The 16,447-nt window shown below is 47.5% G+C and overlaps 1 protein-coding gene across 2 annotated transcripts in view; it reads right to left on the reverse strand.

Annotated features, from left to right (window-relative positions):
* The window catches only part of GRK3 (G protein-coupled receptor kinase 3), a 1,763,027-nt gene that overhangs the window by 338,360 nt on the left and 1,408,220 nt on the right, over window positions 1–16,447 (reverse strand). The window lies entirely within an intron of this gene.

A 16,447-nucleotide genomic window follows, 5' to 3' on the forward strand; every position in this document is an offset into this window, starting at 1 on the left:
AAGATTTTTCAAGACTTTTTAGCTGTGTGATCTTGGGCGCATTGGTGCTCTGTTTTCTCTAAGAGGGAGTCTGGCCTCTGAACTTTTTGCTCACAAGTAGACTTGACTTTCCTGCCTTGCTAGGTGCTTCTAAAGTATTGTGTTGTGTGCTTTTCCTAATTTCTGCCTTTTTCCCTCCCTTTTTCTTAACTTATTGGAGTGCCATCTTTAGTTAAGCGCTCACCGCTGTCTGGAAATAAGTGGTGTTAACTAAGACTTGTCTAATAAGGAATAAGGGATGTACATCTAGTAATAGTGACTGTGTGTTGAATTTATTTATCTCTTTTTGTGCTAGTGTAATTTACAAGTGTGCCTTTAAATAAATAATTATATACTTTTACACCAAAGCTCTGGTCAGTGTTTGCGTGTACTACTGTGTCTCTGTACCTATTGTGTATACTCTGGATACTGCCTAACTCATCTTGAGAGAAGTCTGACTGCTCAGCCACAGCGACCAGGTAAATCTGGGTGGTACAGACTGCTACCAATTGGGTTTACTGCCAACCACCTGTAGTCCTAAATTTTTTGCAGTGGTCCCTAAGGGAACTGCACAGGTTTCTGCCTAACAACTCGCAGTCTCTTTTATGCTGTACTCCCTGGCAGAACAAGCCTCGTTGAGCCTTCCATACGTCCCATATCCTTGGTTAAATCTAAAGAATGAGACAACCAGTAAAAAAAGAGAAAAACGTGCCGATCGGTTGAGATGGGTTGCATTAAAAAAAATATAGCCATATAATGGGCATCATCTGTAACAGTAAACATGTTGCTGTCCACTCCCACATGTCCCCTGAGCCTATAGCGTCAGGCAAGGTTTTCTTTGATCTTAAAGTGTATCTGGGATTGCATTTGGACGACGGTCCATTAAATCACTTTACATTAATGAGAGCATAACACATGAAGTACACATACATATTGATGGCCACCCAGTTGAGAGGGTGGGTTATGCCACTTCATCCAACATGATAACAATTTAGTTATACTGTAAAAACAATTGTGATTATTTTGCAGTCACAGATTGTGCCCGTCCACCAACAGTGTAGTGAACTAGCATTAAACAGCCCATGGTCAAAGACTCTGGAATATTGTCAACCAGAGCAAGTACATCTCAATTTAAGTGGGAGAAGGAGAGGGTAAGCCATGATAGCCAACGCTGCAGTAAGCAGGTCTCTCAGAAAACCCACAGTTGATGTAGCAAAAGAGACCTGCCAAAACCTCAGATAAAAACCTCATTCAGTCAGTAATTGACAATGTCCTCTCTGACAGTTGGGCTTCACAGCCTCTTTACAAACCGCCTCCATGTATCATTGGAAAGTTTGAGGTTAAGCCCATCACACTGCCGCACACTTAATACAACAAGCACCTCACTGAAGTGTTGCCTTTATTTACAGGCATCATAGAAGTGCACAACCCTTATAGTCTAAAGTCATCCAATCCATCATAACCTCCACTCAAATCCCTACCGCTCATCATACGTCTCGCAGTCTATCCGCATGTTCTGTTTTACCTCTTCCCTCCTATACCTGTTCCTATAGCAGGCGTGTCCGAAATACACCACTCTCAGGAGAAATCTCAGTATGAGATGAAGAGAGTTTCCGAACAAGGTAAATCATCTCAGACCCGTCGCACCTCCATAGACACACATGTTCTTTCTTGCTCCTTCGCAGACTCATCTAGAACGTTCCATCACTTTCATCTTTTCACTGCTTTCATTAGACTCCTCTTTAGAAACATACGTATTTGAGGATATAGGTACAGGTGTATAGTGTATCTTATTTTCCTTTCCCAGCTCAAAAAGGCATCATAGAAAGGTAGCTCCTCGAAACCCAATCCCTTTGCTACGACTCATAGTTATGGCCAGGTCGAGGCAGAATCCCTCAAAGGCGTCTGTTTTGCCCCATTGTGTATACATAGAAGGCTCGAACATGAATATGTATTTGTGGGTCAGCGGTGTAAAATCAGTACCAGTACATGCACAGATGTCATTAGTGATTTTAAGACTTCTTTATTTCACATTTAATATGCAAATAAGTCAAACAATGGTTTGTCAAATATTACACCAAATCTTCCATGATGTACTCATGTAATGCTTTTACAGAGTAATAGAGAAGGAAAATATATCTTAAAGATCAAATTTAAACACATTCATTTCCTGTTCTATTAAAAAAAAAAAAAAAAACTCACTGCTGGTTTTTGCTCTTTTTTCTGGTGCTGAAATTCAAAGCATCTCAGGGACGTGGGGTGGGACGTGTTGGTGGGGGTTAAGTGGCTTGGCCAGCATTTCTTTAGGGGAAACGGGCCTTAGATCCTACCTCACCTGGTACCATATTCAGCTTCTTAGGCACTAGCCGCTGGCTTCATCCTTTTGTGCAATTATAAGCTCTTGAAAGTATTTGCCTTGTGTACTCAGTGCCTTGGACAGATTTTTTAGCAAGAGCTTCGTTTCAGTATAATTAAGCTTTGTGTCAAATACGAACACACATATTGAGCCTTGTGAATTAGGGCATCATAATGGCACCCAAGAGTTTCAGCGGATGCACATAACAAGTGACAGCATGTAAAAGCATCAACTGCCCCTCTCCCCCACCCCGCATATCTGCCCACAGTTAGTGTGGCTCACTCTGCCATCAATCTGCTGGAGTGTTGCTTGATAAAAGACAGGGCCTTTGGGAAATCTGAAGCTTTCTAGGATGAGGCAGAACTCCGTGGCAGTGTTAATGTCTTCCAACCAAAGAATTCAATCATTCTGTCCCTCACATTGATGCACAGCTCTTTGCTTCACTGCCCCTGAAGGCGGCAAGAACTGCACTCTCATTCTGCATCATTAATGTGAGCCGTGTCCAAATTCTACAAGCCTGCTAGGCATTGATTTGGGGATCACTGTATCACGTGCAGCTGCTCTCCTATTGCCTGGTTTCCCGCCTCCCTTTCCCTGGTGACTAGGGAGCGCGGATAGGTATTTCACCATGCGGCAAGGACACCTCTTAAACAGAGTGTCCCCTTTCTTCCTCCTCCTTTCACCCTCCCCCAGCAGGGGAAGACAATTGATTGAGGTGCCGAATATACCTCCCCATCCCCACTGCCATAGTTCAAAAGAAGTACTTTCTGTGCTAGAAAAAGACTTACTCCTGTCAAGGATAGAAAAAAAAAAAAACACAACAATATTTGTTTGTGTCAAAGTGGCATCAAAAATAACTTCCGTAATCAGAGCATTTAGTGATTAAATTATAAAAACATATATTATTTATTTACCATTTTGCACTTTTTTGTCAATTAGCTTAGTGCTCTGTGTTATCAATATTAATTTTTTCATGTCTGGTTAATAAATGCTATGTCATCTCCTTTTCTTAGAAATTAGATTTAGTCCCTAACTTCTTCTTCGCACCAGCATTTGCAGTCTTGCACCATTTTATCTGTGTTTTCGAGGATCTGGAGTTGTCAACACAGTGAATCTTGTTCCCCCTCCAAATTGGCCTTCACCAAAGCAGTTATTTAATATCCTTAGAACTCGTACCTCAGATTCTAGACTCAGTCCATTCTTTTACGGGCTTGTCTCCTTTGCATACTAAGCAAGCTTTTTACATCTAGACCCTGCAGGGTGGACCCGAAAACTCCAAGCACAAGCTGCTCTGGTCCAGACAATCCTTCAAATCATATATCTATTGCCTGAGCACCACCCAGAATATAGGTCTTCCCAGTTTCTCGCCATCTCCCAGTGTTCATGTGGTTTTAGTTTCTCTGCACCTTTTAGGGTTCAAGTGGTTGGATATTATCGGCAATGCTCAGGGCTCCAGTGATTTCACCTTCTTAGCACCTCAGGTTCTCCCTCCTTTCAATGACTCACATTCTCTCCAGTTTCAATGGTTTTAGCTTCTCAGCATTTTTCAGGTTTCAAGTGGTTGAGCTTCCCAGTACCTCTGACGCTTCAAATACTTGGGAGTACTAAAATTCTTCACGTTCAAGTGGTTTTAGCTTTCCAGCACCTTTAAAAGCTTAAGCTATCTCACGTTCTGAGCACCTCCCAGAGTTCAGGAACTCATACAGCCATAACACATCTCGAGATTCAAGTACAGGCGGACGTGTTTTCATGTTCACAACACCTCTAAGAGTACTAGTGTCCTGAGGTTCTCAGCAACTCTCAATGACTTCCGTTTGTATGGCCCCTCGGGGTTCAAGTGATCTCGGGGCGCTCCTTCCTCATCTGGACAATACATTTCTCTGTGAGTTTGACAGGCTTTTATCCATCCTACTCCAGAATGTGGCTGTCCTTTTCCCTTCTTTATATTGTATGTCAATGTTTGTTATTTTTAAAGTAGGCAGTCCTCTTACAACCTGCGCTAGTGTAACACAACAATGCATACAGCAGATTGTCATCATCTTGTTCCTCTGTTTATGAAGCACCTCTGACGTTAGTGCTCTCCATGTGCTGTGCATGTCAATCAATCGCTCAACATTGTAAAAACATAAAGAAATAAATCAGTTTCTTCAATATACATTTTTTGGCATTCTTTTTGGAAACATCAATTACTACCGAACTCATCTAACTTCTGTAATTAAACGTGTTGGGAAAGTGTGAAGTGTTATGGATTTTAGAGGTTCTTGGTGGCAACCTTTGAACACAGTAAAACGAATTACAGATGCATGACAACATTTGGTATGGCAGTCCAACCGTTAATTGTTTCCAGTTCTGATAAATAACCATCCAATGATTTGCAATTTGAGGGAAATGTACCAAAATATGAGAATTGTGAACATTTTGGCAATAATAACTCAGCATCCCTTTGCAGGAGTGTGCTGTGCCTGATTGTGTTCAGGTGATCCCGCCGGCAGCACCAAAGATTGCTGAAGAACCCTGCAGAGAAGAAAGGCTGGGGTCTTGCTTTTTTTGAAGATACACCAACAAAGGACGAAGGGGAAACATGAAGGAGGGCACACTACTGTCAGAGCCAACAGTTAATACTCCTGATAGTCACAGTTAGGCTCTTTGACTACTAAAAGATATCACCTTTTTTGGAAACATGTAAATATTTATAACGGCCACAAAGATATAGTATATATTTAAGAACAGAGCCCTGAATTGGATGAGAGCTCAGAAGGGGTTTCAAAAATGTCACAAATGGTAAATATGCAATCAGTCTTTAACAGGCAATGAGATTAGATATGTCCAGATAACAGACAAGTCTGGAGGATGGGACATTCACCACAAGATTCATGGAGTATACAATATTATGTCTTTGTGATCTCACATATATTGGATCTACCAGTTGTCCCCCGAAAATAAGAATACTACAGCACCATAGAGCCATCAAGAACAAAGGCACTAACCACCCTTTGGCTATACATTTTGAAGAGAAACATTGCAGTGATGTGTCCCTGTTAAGATACACTGCTTTGGCCCATATTCCTGAACATCGAAGAAAAGGGAATAAAGACGTCTCAGATAATTGGAGTCCAAGTTGATCATCAGATTCAATACCCAGAATCCGAGAGGCCATAACACAGGAGAAGAGCTGGCAGTCCATCTGATGGACAACTAAGACAAACTATTCACTTGAGCGATTGGCAAAGTCTAGCGTTCCCTATAGAACATAATCTAGTGAGATATCTCCACATTGATAGCAACTTTCGCTCAACCTTTCTGTGAGTTGGGTGCTTGCATAAAGTTCTTTGCCCACTGGAGCAATAGCTAAACACTGGGTGAGCCAGGTGGTAGCCCATGGCGGGAGACTACTTCTGTCACTATAATAGCATGTTGGGTGGTGGTTGTTTGGCATATTCAGCCACTTGGTAGACCTGGGGGAGAGTTACCTGCATTATCTTTGCACTTGCGATATATAGGCCTTTACAAAATTAGCATTGTTTTGTTGTTCCTCCCATCACTTGTGTCATAGAATTAAGATATTATATCCATTATTTGACAGTGAGATGGGTCAGGATACTCAGATCCAGACATTATCATTGAATGACTGGTTGTGTCAGAAACTCCAAGATGGCTTCGTTTTTAGCATGAAGGATATAACCATCTTGAAATGTGTGGTCACATAATCACAAAGTAGTCACATGATGCTAATGGGACCTTTAGGAACAATTGCTGAATGTCGATTGATTGATGCCAACTGACAAGTCAGAGATCCATAATATGAAACTCACTTTCTATCAACATAGGGAAATAATACAGCACTCAGAATGCAGAAATGAAATAACAACATGCCTTTTCTAACTAGCATGAAATGTTCAACAAGCAATCCAACACTTTGCGATGCACAGTAAGCTTTGAAATGTCCTCAGGGAAAATAGAAATCAATTCCATTTCTGCTTCAAAGCTCAGATTCAGAAATGTTACTGCCCAAATTTGCATTAATAAAGCAATACATTTGAAATTCAGAAAGATTACCAATGGGATGTCATTAGCACATTACAGAATCGCATGTAAACACAGTAGCAGTGTATACGTTTATCATACATCTTAATGTCAGAACGTTGGGCAGGTCGGGGATTTCGGGCAAGACTCCAACAGAGAACTGTGAGTGGAGCTGGACGGAGTAGGAAAGCAGAGGTTGGTTTGGGAAACAGGACAATTGAATCAAACCATAGAAGAAATATTTACTAAATGAAATTAGTACTCAGAAATTCAGAGTTATTTATTGTTTCAGTGTAGCTACCAAAGCCTTCGCAGTACAAGCTCACAATTATAGCAGGTGCAAAACGAATGCCTCTGTCCTTTGCACAGCATAATCCTTACAGAGGAAATGGACGTTCATATCCTCCAGAGTTAAGTCGTTAAAGATGTTGCATATCTGCAATGCCCACTTACTTAAATCTTTGTTGATGAACATGTTTAACATTTAGAGTCATAATTATATCTGTTTCATTATTATTTAAGCAATCATAACTGGGTCCCCGGGTGTAATGGGTTGTGAAGGCACATGGTCCAAGTTAAAAGGGTTGAGGGTCCCCAGGAGGACACCACCCAGTATAGCCTGAGTACTGAGTTATTATTACTATTAACATCAAAGGTTAATGTCTCAGGGTGCTAGTAGCAATGTATTTTGTTGAATGAACAGGTTGCATGTTCCCCCTGACCCATTGATTCAACCAAATGCTCATGCGAAACGTCTGTCAAGTACATGGACGGGGCTCTCCCTGTGGAGTCCCCCTTACATTTCTATTGAGACCCAGGATGCAGGAGTTGATTGGTGGTAGTGTCCGCTTTACATAAAAACAGGTGAGTGGGGATGTGTGTGGGTATAGGGAATGTGGAGGGTGGACAGTGGCAGGAAGGGAGGGGGGGAAGGTGGCCGAGCAGGTGCAAGCAGCTTTTCGCTTGCTCGGAATGTGGACTTGGATTGTCAGATTCAGTCTGCTGATGTATTTCCTTCCTGAGTCAGTTCTGAACAAACTTCACAAGAGCAAACAATACAACATATAATACAAATATGTGCAATCACACAAACAACCTAGATGTATCCTTTCTCACTACCAAAACATGTAGCAAATCATTTAAAATTCATTCAAATCGTCACTTAATATTACAAACATAATTTCATTGGTATTAACAATCTGTGGATCTTCATGAATTTGCACTCTGACTTTAGACATAAACAGAGTATATTACTTTGTTTGGATTTTCATAAGGAACGAAAATATCCTTCTGCATGTTTGAAAAATTCTACAGAGTCTGTCCCATTTCCCAACTCCTTTCTCCTTTCTCTTAATACCGGAGAGCTGTAAAAACCATAATCTGAGATGTAAAAGGAAACGCCTACTAGTCAATCTGGGAAGTCATAAATGTAACGCTGGGAAGACAAGTTTCCTGGGTCGGATTTATGCAATCTATGCAATAAACATAGTCCATTTTAGAGCCAAACCATTCAACCTGAGTTTTCTATCTATCAGCCTAATTATCACTTCAACAAAAAAAGCAATCGGGGAGTTCTACACGCGATTTCGCTCGGCGAGCAGGGTACGTGTATTCTGAGGGGTGCACAGGGAGTTTTACATGCGATTTCACTTGGCGAGCGGGGTGCGTGTATTCCTTGGGTGCGCAGGGAGTACCACACGCAAATTGGCAGTGTGGGTCCTCCCAGATGTTCCCTCTCCCCCCTCCCCAGTCCCTGCAGGCAGCCCAAACCACAGGTCACTACCCTGCACCCCTGGCCATGCCCCGCAGGCAGCCCATACACCCTGGCCATGGCCCGCAGGCAGCACACACCACAGGTGACTACCCTGCACCCCCTGGCCATGCCCCGCAGGCAGCCCATACACCCTGGGCATGCCCCGCATCCAGCACACATGGCACCATTCACTAGTGAGCCCTGACTCATTTCCCCCTGCCCCCCCAGCATTGACGGGCACCTGCCAGCAGGCCCCGACTCATGTCCCCCTGCCCTCCTACCCCCACAGCATTGACGGGAACCTGCCAGCAGGACCCGACTCATGTCCCCCCCAACATGTCATCACGATCCACAATCATGGGCCTTATGGCCACCCAAATCACACCCCACGCCACCCCTGTCCAAACACCCAACCAAGTATTCCATCCACCCCACATCGAAATGGCCATTACATGATACAAACCAAATGGCAAGTATGCACATCAACACATGTCCGTCACACACACACAATGGGAGCAAGTGAATGAGAAAGCGCATATAGTGACATGCATGAAACCAATGACAGAAAACCATGCACTGAAGTATGAAAAAAAAAGGTCTCGCAGGGATAACGCCATGTCCACCTCCAACTCCCTGCGAATTCCCTCGAGGCACTCAGCCTGCCTCAGCGCCCTGCGCATCGAGTTCTTCACCCTGACCATAGTGAGCTGTGCCTCCTCTGCCGCCGCCGCTCCGCATCTATCCGCTGGCCCAACCGCTGCCACACGGAAGACACTCCCATTCCAGGGTCCTCCTGCCCTCCGGCCGATGCCTGCCCCTCTGATGTTGATGGCCCCGAGCCATGATGCCTCCCACGTTGAGCCTGCCTCTGCCAGCATGACAGCATCCAGGCTGATGGAATCCACCGGCGCCGTCGTGCACGTGCCCTGCCCGATGATGCCGGCACATCCTCCATCTGCTGGGGTCCAGTTGCTGTGGTGTCCACTCCTGCTGGACCTCCGACTCCCGTCTGTGGCAGGGATGGGATCTCCACCAAGCTGGCTGCATTGGTGAGGGCAGGTCCACAGGGGGCCCTAGTGGCATCTGGGCCGGAAGACAGCATGGAGAACGACTCGCGCATAGTGTCCACAGAGGAGGAGAGGGCCGCCAGAGTGCCCGACACATGTACGAAACCCTCGACCAAGGCCCATTCCAACTGGGCCAGGATGGCGCGCAGCTCTTCGTGTTGACGTGGGTGCTCGCCCCAGGAAGCACGCACGTCATCACGAATGTCACGTTTGCGCAACGCGACACCAATCCGGACGGTCTCCATACGGTCACAAGTCCCCTTGTCCGCAGGTAGAGGAGTGTCAGATGACGTGGACCTCCCCTCTACCTGCGGACGGGCCTGGGATGGGGCATCCCTGCTGGTGCATGGTGGTGCGGTCACAGTGTCAGGGACAGTGACATGCACAGGCCCCTCGACGGTGACCTGTGCTGCTTCCTGCCCCTAGACTGCACCACTTGCACCAGTAGTACCACCCGCACCAGGCCCCATGTGCGGCTCAGTAGCAGCCCCCTCCTCCTCTGTGCAAACCACCAACCTGGAGATGGCTCCACACCGTCTTCCGCCGTTGCAAGCCCCTGTGGGGGCTCACCCACCCCTTCCGCTGCAGCCATAGTGGCAGACGCGGCACCAGTCCCCTCGCTCCCGGATGATGGTAATTCCTGGGAGGGTGGATGGGACTTGCATCGCCGGCCGGTGGAGGCATCCCCATCGCTTTGTCCACAGCACCGTCTCCGCCCTCTTCTTCACTCACCGCTTTGTAGAGGGAGACATAGAACACAAGCATCAGGGTACTGTACAACAGTCCCTTAGACAGGAAGCAATAGCACATGAGTACCACTGTCAAACGTCACTTCCATAATGTACCTCCACAACACATCAGTGCAGGCAACACACAGGCAGAAACAGGCTCGGGGCATACAAAGAACATTTGCATACATGTCCAAGGAACTGTTGAAACATACGATGGTGGTTTGAAACTCACAAGCATCATGGGTCATACTGATCACATGCACACACATGACCGTAGTTTCATCCATCTGGCCTCGTACACCCCAGACACAGTGGAGACAAGGATGACTAGGCTACATCAGTGAATCAGAACATTGTCATGGACATGTGTCATGCATCCATGGCGTTTACAAGTCACACACACGCTACTCAGACACATAGACATATACACCATACATGTCCTTGACAGCAGCACCCATCTCTCACACACCATCCATGTCCAACAACAGAGACAGGCATGCATTCATGTGTGCATTCCGCATGTTGCTCTGCATGTTGCATTGTAACACATGCACCATCCATGTGGTTCACGCATGACTGGTCTCACATGCAGCACCATGATGTCCCTGCACACACACATACATACATGACCTATGTCACACATACAGGCAAGTAGCTGACTACCAGCAAACTGCAACATGCCCTGTTTCACACAGCAACGCATGGCCACTTACCGCTCGACTCCAGACGGGGTTTGTAACCTCGTTAGGCAGAATCCTGTGCAGTGCCCTTAGGGAGACACAATTAAGACTACAGGTGGCAATACAAGTTTTATCTTTGGTACAAGCCTGTACCGCTATGTCAGAGGGGTAGCAGTGGCGTAGCAGCCAGGCTTATCTCAAGAGTATATGAGCAGTAGCAGAGATTACACAAAGGGACCACAATTACGGTGACTCAAGCAAACACTGACTCAAGTTTTTAGGTAGAAAAATATAAGTACATTTATTTTTAAACCATTCGTTATAAACACAACACTTCTATTAAACTTAACCAAAAACCACACGTTAAATATACTACAACTAACCAATTCACTTTGTACAGTAAGTCTCAAGGTAATTACCCTGTGTTTGAATGAACCGGTGTCATGAACAAAACACGTTACCGCGAATACGATTGCGATCACTTTTTGACAGTTTGGTCTATTAAATAAACGCCTATCCGTGACATGAAATGCTACCGGGGCAAAAACACACTTAGCACTTGAGATACCCAGAGGGAGTTGGAGGCAAAAATCACAGGCAATATTTTGGTTAGGCAGACAGAATCGAGAAACACTCAGAGACAGGAGATCAAAAGTCAGGGTCAAGTGACACCGGGGGCCTGTTGCCGAAGATCACACAGTCAGACAGTTCACGATTCAACGTAGCCAAAAGTACTTCGATATTGTCAATGTTCGGAATCAAAAGTTATAAGAAGGAGGGAAGACAAGGGCAAGCCTTGGAGATGAAGAAAAGGGGTTCACCCAGTTTCCTCAAGTAGAATGCAGTACCTTATTCCAATGGTGCAGCTGGTGCCCTGGCAGTTGTTCCTGTTGGTTTTTCACAGACCCACGGTTCCTGGAGCTTTGTTGTGAAGGAGGATGTCTGAAGGAGGTCTGCACCACAAAGGGATGAGGCCGGCAGCAGAGACGAGGAATAAAAGGTGCACTCCTTAAAAAAAACAGGAGAGGCTCTTCAGATGGCTATCCGGACCACTACAGCAGCGTGCAGCAATTTCGACCAAGGAAGAGGATCCTCTGGCTGTGGAAGATGAGCTGGTTGTCCCCGCCAAGCTCAAGGGAAGAAGACTCCGGACTGGATCTTCTCTAAGTCGTTGAAGGGAAGATAGCTCAGGACTGCAGCAGGGCTTCACCAGGACGGGGTAGTTGCAGCAGCCGTCGTTCTCTCGGCTTCTCTTTGGTTCCTTGTAGTTCCAGTGGTGACTCTCTGACTACTAGCCCAAGAGACCTGCCTTTTATACGCAAAACCCCCATTCACACCCCTCCCTCACATTCAGCCCACCTAGACACCCACGCGCCTGGTAGAGGGCTTCTGAGCAGAAGCCCGCCAAAAGACGGTGAACAAAGAAGGCAAACCTAGTTTGCCGCGCAAAGTAAAACACAAGAAGGACTTTAACAGAAAGAAATGGCGAATAAACACAACCAGAGCCAAAAGAAAGACAATTTGGTCACACGGGTTTATGTTCGAGGCTAATATAATAGCCAAGAAGAAGTACCACAATTATCTAATATAATCACAGTAGAAAAGTTAGGGTAGATACCACTGCCACCAGCCAAGTCTAAATGTTAAAAGAGCGAAACAATGCTCTAGGAGGTACAGATAAAAAGGGATACAAATTAATCCTTTCCAATACTCCATGGAAGATGGGGTGTACTGGATCTGTGGTAGATTGACTAAGTAAAGTTAATGGTAACTTTACCCTTTTCTAGAGGACGGTAGTCGCCTCAGAAATGGAGTCAGGGGAGTCCGAACGACAACCCTGTGCCACTGCACAGAAAGTGATGGGTGACACACACCAAGAAGGGGGCTGCTGAAGTGGTGTACTCCAGAGCCCACAATCACAAAGAAACAGGTAGAAACACATAGCAAAACACAGGTAAGAGTGGGGGAAAAAGCTCACTCTTACCAAGTGAAAAAAATTAACTCCATAAGTCCAGCAAAGTTGCTGGGGGACTCACTAGGTGAGGGAAATTAGCCATAAATGAGAATTCTCAAATGCGCTCCAGGACCCTCATCTGCTGGTTGGTAAGCTGGCCCCGGCGCCCCACTGCATCCTCTGCCTCTAAGAGGTGCCTGGCCTTCTTGAGGGTCCTGGACTTGTAGTCCTCCCAGTGCTTCTGGACATGTTTCATGTCGTGGGGTGCCACCCTCTCTGCATTGATGGCACCCACTATGTCCGTCCAGATCCTACTCCGTCCTTGTCGGCGTGCGATGGTGTGAAGAGGGCATCATACTGCCCCAGGACTTGCTCCACCAGGATGCCAACTTCTTTGGAAGTGAAGCTGGCAGCCCTCTGCCTCTTTGGCTGGGGGTTGCCAATGTTGCCGGAAGATGTTGTGTCGGACATGGAAACCCCCGAGGCAGGTGTGGGTGGGCAACTGGGTCCTGGGGCTGGGCTGTGGAGTGATGGAAAACCAGTCGGGAGTCTTCTGTTCCAGCAGGGGTGGTCACTGCAACTGGACCCCTGCAAATGGCAGATGTGCAGGTGCCAAATGGCAGTGCACGGTGGCAGCAGGCAGTCAGGCAGCAGCAGATGGCTTGTGGGAGGCTGCTCGGGACTCTGGGGGGCAGGAAATTGGCCTTCTGGGCAGGATCATGGTCTTCCGTGTGTTGTTGCGTGGCCAGCTTGATACGGAGTGATTTGGCACGTGAAAAAACTGCACGTCAGCGTGTCATTCGAGGAAAGGCCCTTAGCGCGTAAGCACATCGGTGACATTACGCGAGCGGGCGTTTCCCTCGTTACGGGTGCATAGTAAATCAGCACGTGAAAAAAATGCACGTGCCCGTGTTAATGCGTGTAATCTGAGGAAAGGGCCTAAGAACGTAAGTGACGTGATGCGCGCAGGTGTTTCCCTCAGCATGAGTTAAAGGTGAACGGGGCCAGCAGTTCGCTGTACATGCCTTTCGTGGAGATCGACGTGTGTGTTGCTACTTTGTTTTTCGCGCACCATCATTACTTCACAGCGGATCACGGACGTATCTCTTCTTTTGGCGGGGTTATTGGCTACACGTGTTTTTCATTATTACGATAGTCAGACGGTGAGCACGCATGCTATTTTTCCCACAGCGGGCCCCCTGTGTATCGCATACTATTTTCGAGGTCATAGCAGCCTGCGTGTCAACGCGTATGTGTTTTTTGTGTCCCTTGGTGCCACTGCGTACTGCGGGAGGTTAATTCCACACACGTGGGCTATACGGGGTTGCGTGCACAGTTTTACAGCAGTTTTGGGGTGCCTGAGGATTGCGTGACCTGTCACTTAATCACCGGGGTCACATACAGCCTTGCAGGTGCAGGGGTGCTGTTAACATCTTGTATCCCACCCCCTTCACCCCAGTTTCCCAGGACAATTGCTGTGTGCACCTCCCATTGGCACTACTACATCTGTGCCGGCACTACTCCATCTGTGCCTTGACTGGGAGGCCACGAAAGGTGAGGGGTGCCTCAGCTGGGTGTACTCCCCGTGGTGGGCGTGGTCAGGGACGTTGGCGGGGTGACCAGGGAGTAGGGGGACTCCAGGGTGTCCAGGGTGGCTGCAGAGGGTGAAGAGGCAGAGGTGTGCCAGCTCGGCACAATGTTGTGCCACGTGTTGATGCAGTCATGCCATCACTCCCTGCGGCTCCGGGAGAAACAGTTCTTGCATCTGGCACTGGCGACCATGTGACCCAGCAGTCCGTTTCATCGACTGCCACGGGCCCAAGGGTAGTGGTAGCTGCAGGTGCAGCTGTGGACAGCACCACCCAGGCTCAGGGTCTGCCAGCTCAGGCTGCGTTGGCACTTGAAGAGTCCATGGAAGATTTCCAGGAGGTCAGGAGGCACACCGTAGGTGCACGCAGGGCTGCCCTGACCGAGGCACATGTCCCTGGGGCAGTAATGTCATCTGCTGCCCCGACCAGCTGGGTGTTGGCAAGTGCAGGGACAGACCTGGTCAATGACCCTGGCACAGCAGATGTTGCTGCGCAGGGTCCATTCCAGGGCACCCAGCAGCCACTGATGCAAGGCAGGGTTTCACTCCATGTTCCACCTGCCACTCCCTCGGCTCATTCCACCAGCGCCACTTCCCATACTGATCAGGGCGGCATTTGCCAGTCAGGGTCCGGACCAGCGTCCAAGAGGAGGAAGGTTGCACCTGCAGTAGAGGCTGGGACTCCAAACACAGCTACGGCCTCCAGCACATCGAGGAAGAAGCCTTTCTGCAAGCAGGAACTGGACTTCCTCGTGGACTACGTGCGGGAACACAACCGTGACATGCTAGTGGGGCCGAATTGTCAAACTATGGCTGCCCATTGTGATACCCACTGAAAGCAAGTTGCGGATCATGTGAGTTCATTCGGCCATGAGGTGCGCACAGCGCAAGAGTGCAAAAAGCGTTGGAATGACCTCAAATGCAGCACTAAGGCGAAGCGTTCCTCTAATTACAACATGACTCTGGTGACTGGCAGTGGGCCACCACCTGAGGAGGAAGAACTCACTCCGCACGATTCACTCATTGCGGAGTTCATACCAACAGGAATGGTCGAAGGAGTGGGAGAGATGCCGGACTTTGATTCCCCGTCCAGTGAGTGTTGTCGCCTGTTTGTCGAGGACATGTGTGTTTTACTTGTGTGATGTCTTGTGCTTCACTGCCACTGCATGTCATGTGTACATGGTTCTCATGTGCAAGTCATGCAATGTTTCACTGATGCGTGCCTGCTGTGCAGGATAGTGGACATGTAGAGCTGACGGGAACTGTCCTCACCACCACACTTGCACCCTACTCACATGCTAGTCACCCAGCTTCCCCTACAGTTCATGTTCCAGCTCAAAGGCCCTTCTGCATGTAGCCTGGGGTGTGTTTCCTGTCAGCACTGGGACTATGTCATAGCATGACTGACGTGCATGTGTCCTCTGCATGCATGTGGGTACTCCACATAGGCATGCTCCCTTGCCCCTCCACCACCCCTGCACCCAATTTCATCATTGCACTGGTGTGCATCATTTTGCCATACTGCAATGGCCTGTTCAAGCCTCCTGTGTACATGCAAACTTCCACCAGCCAACCTGCCAGACAAATGCAGTGGGGTACATCCTCTGTCCTCCATGCAGGGTGTCTCCCTTGAACTGTGCATATGGCAGATGCTCCGCAGGTACATGAGTGCCCATTCATGCTCCATGTGCATTCCATGCATGCCCCTATGTGTCCTTGACTGGATGATCATTGTAGTACGTGTTCAGGTTGACCTACATTACATGGCATTTCATCAGCCATCCCATGCCCACTCTGGCTCAGTCCTGCATCACACACATGTTTAGGGTGTCACAGTCTGTGTGGGGCACAGGCCTCACCCTGTTTCAGGCCTACTGATGCTGTCTAACTGTTGTAGTGCCTTCTGCACACATGGGTGTACTACTGAGGGTTCATCATGTGTCCTGCTTACTGTCCCATCATCACCTGCTGTGTGTCAGTTCACTCAGATGATGCAATTGATGCTTGTGAACACTGTCTGCCAATACACAGGTCTCTGGTCTCCCTTTTGCTACCATGCAAGGCATCCCTGCATTTTCACGTAGGGGGAGGGGGAGTTTGCTTGTAGCCATGCAACCCATTGCATGCACATTGCACGTGATGCCTGAACTTGCCCTTGCACTGCCTTTACATTCATTGATACACATCATGATGTACTTGTTCATGTAGATGGTGGGTAACGTACATATGTACTGCACTGCATCAACCCACTTCTGAGCCGTGTTACACCGTTCTACG

This window comes from Ambystoma mexicanum, chromosome 10 (genome assembly GCF_040938575.1).
Source record: "Ambystoma mexicanum isolate Mex_15411 chromosome 10, UKY_AmexF1_1, whole genome shotgun sequence".
NCBI classification, from domain to species: Eukaryota; Metazoa; Chordata; class Amphibia; order Caudata; family Ambystomatidae; genus Ambystoma; species Ambystoma mexicanum.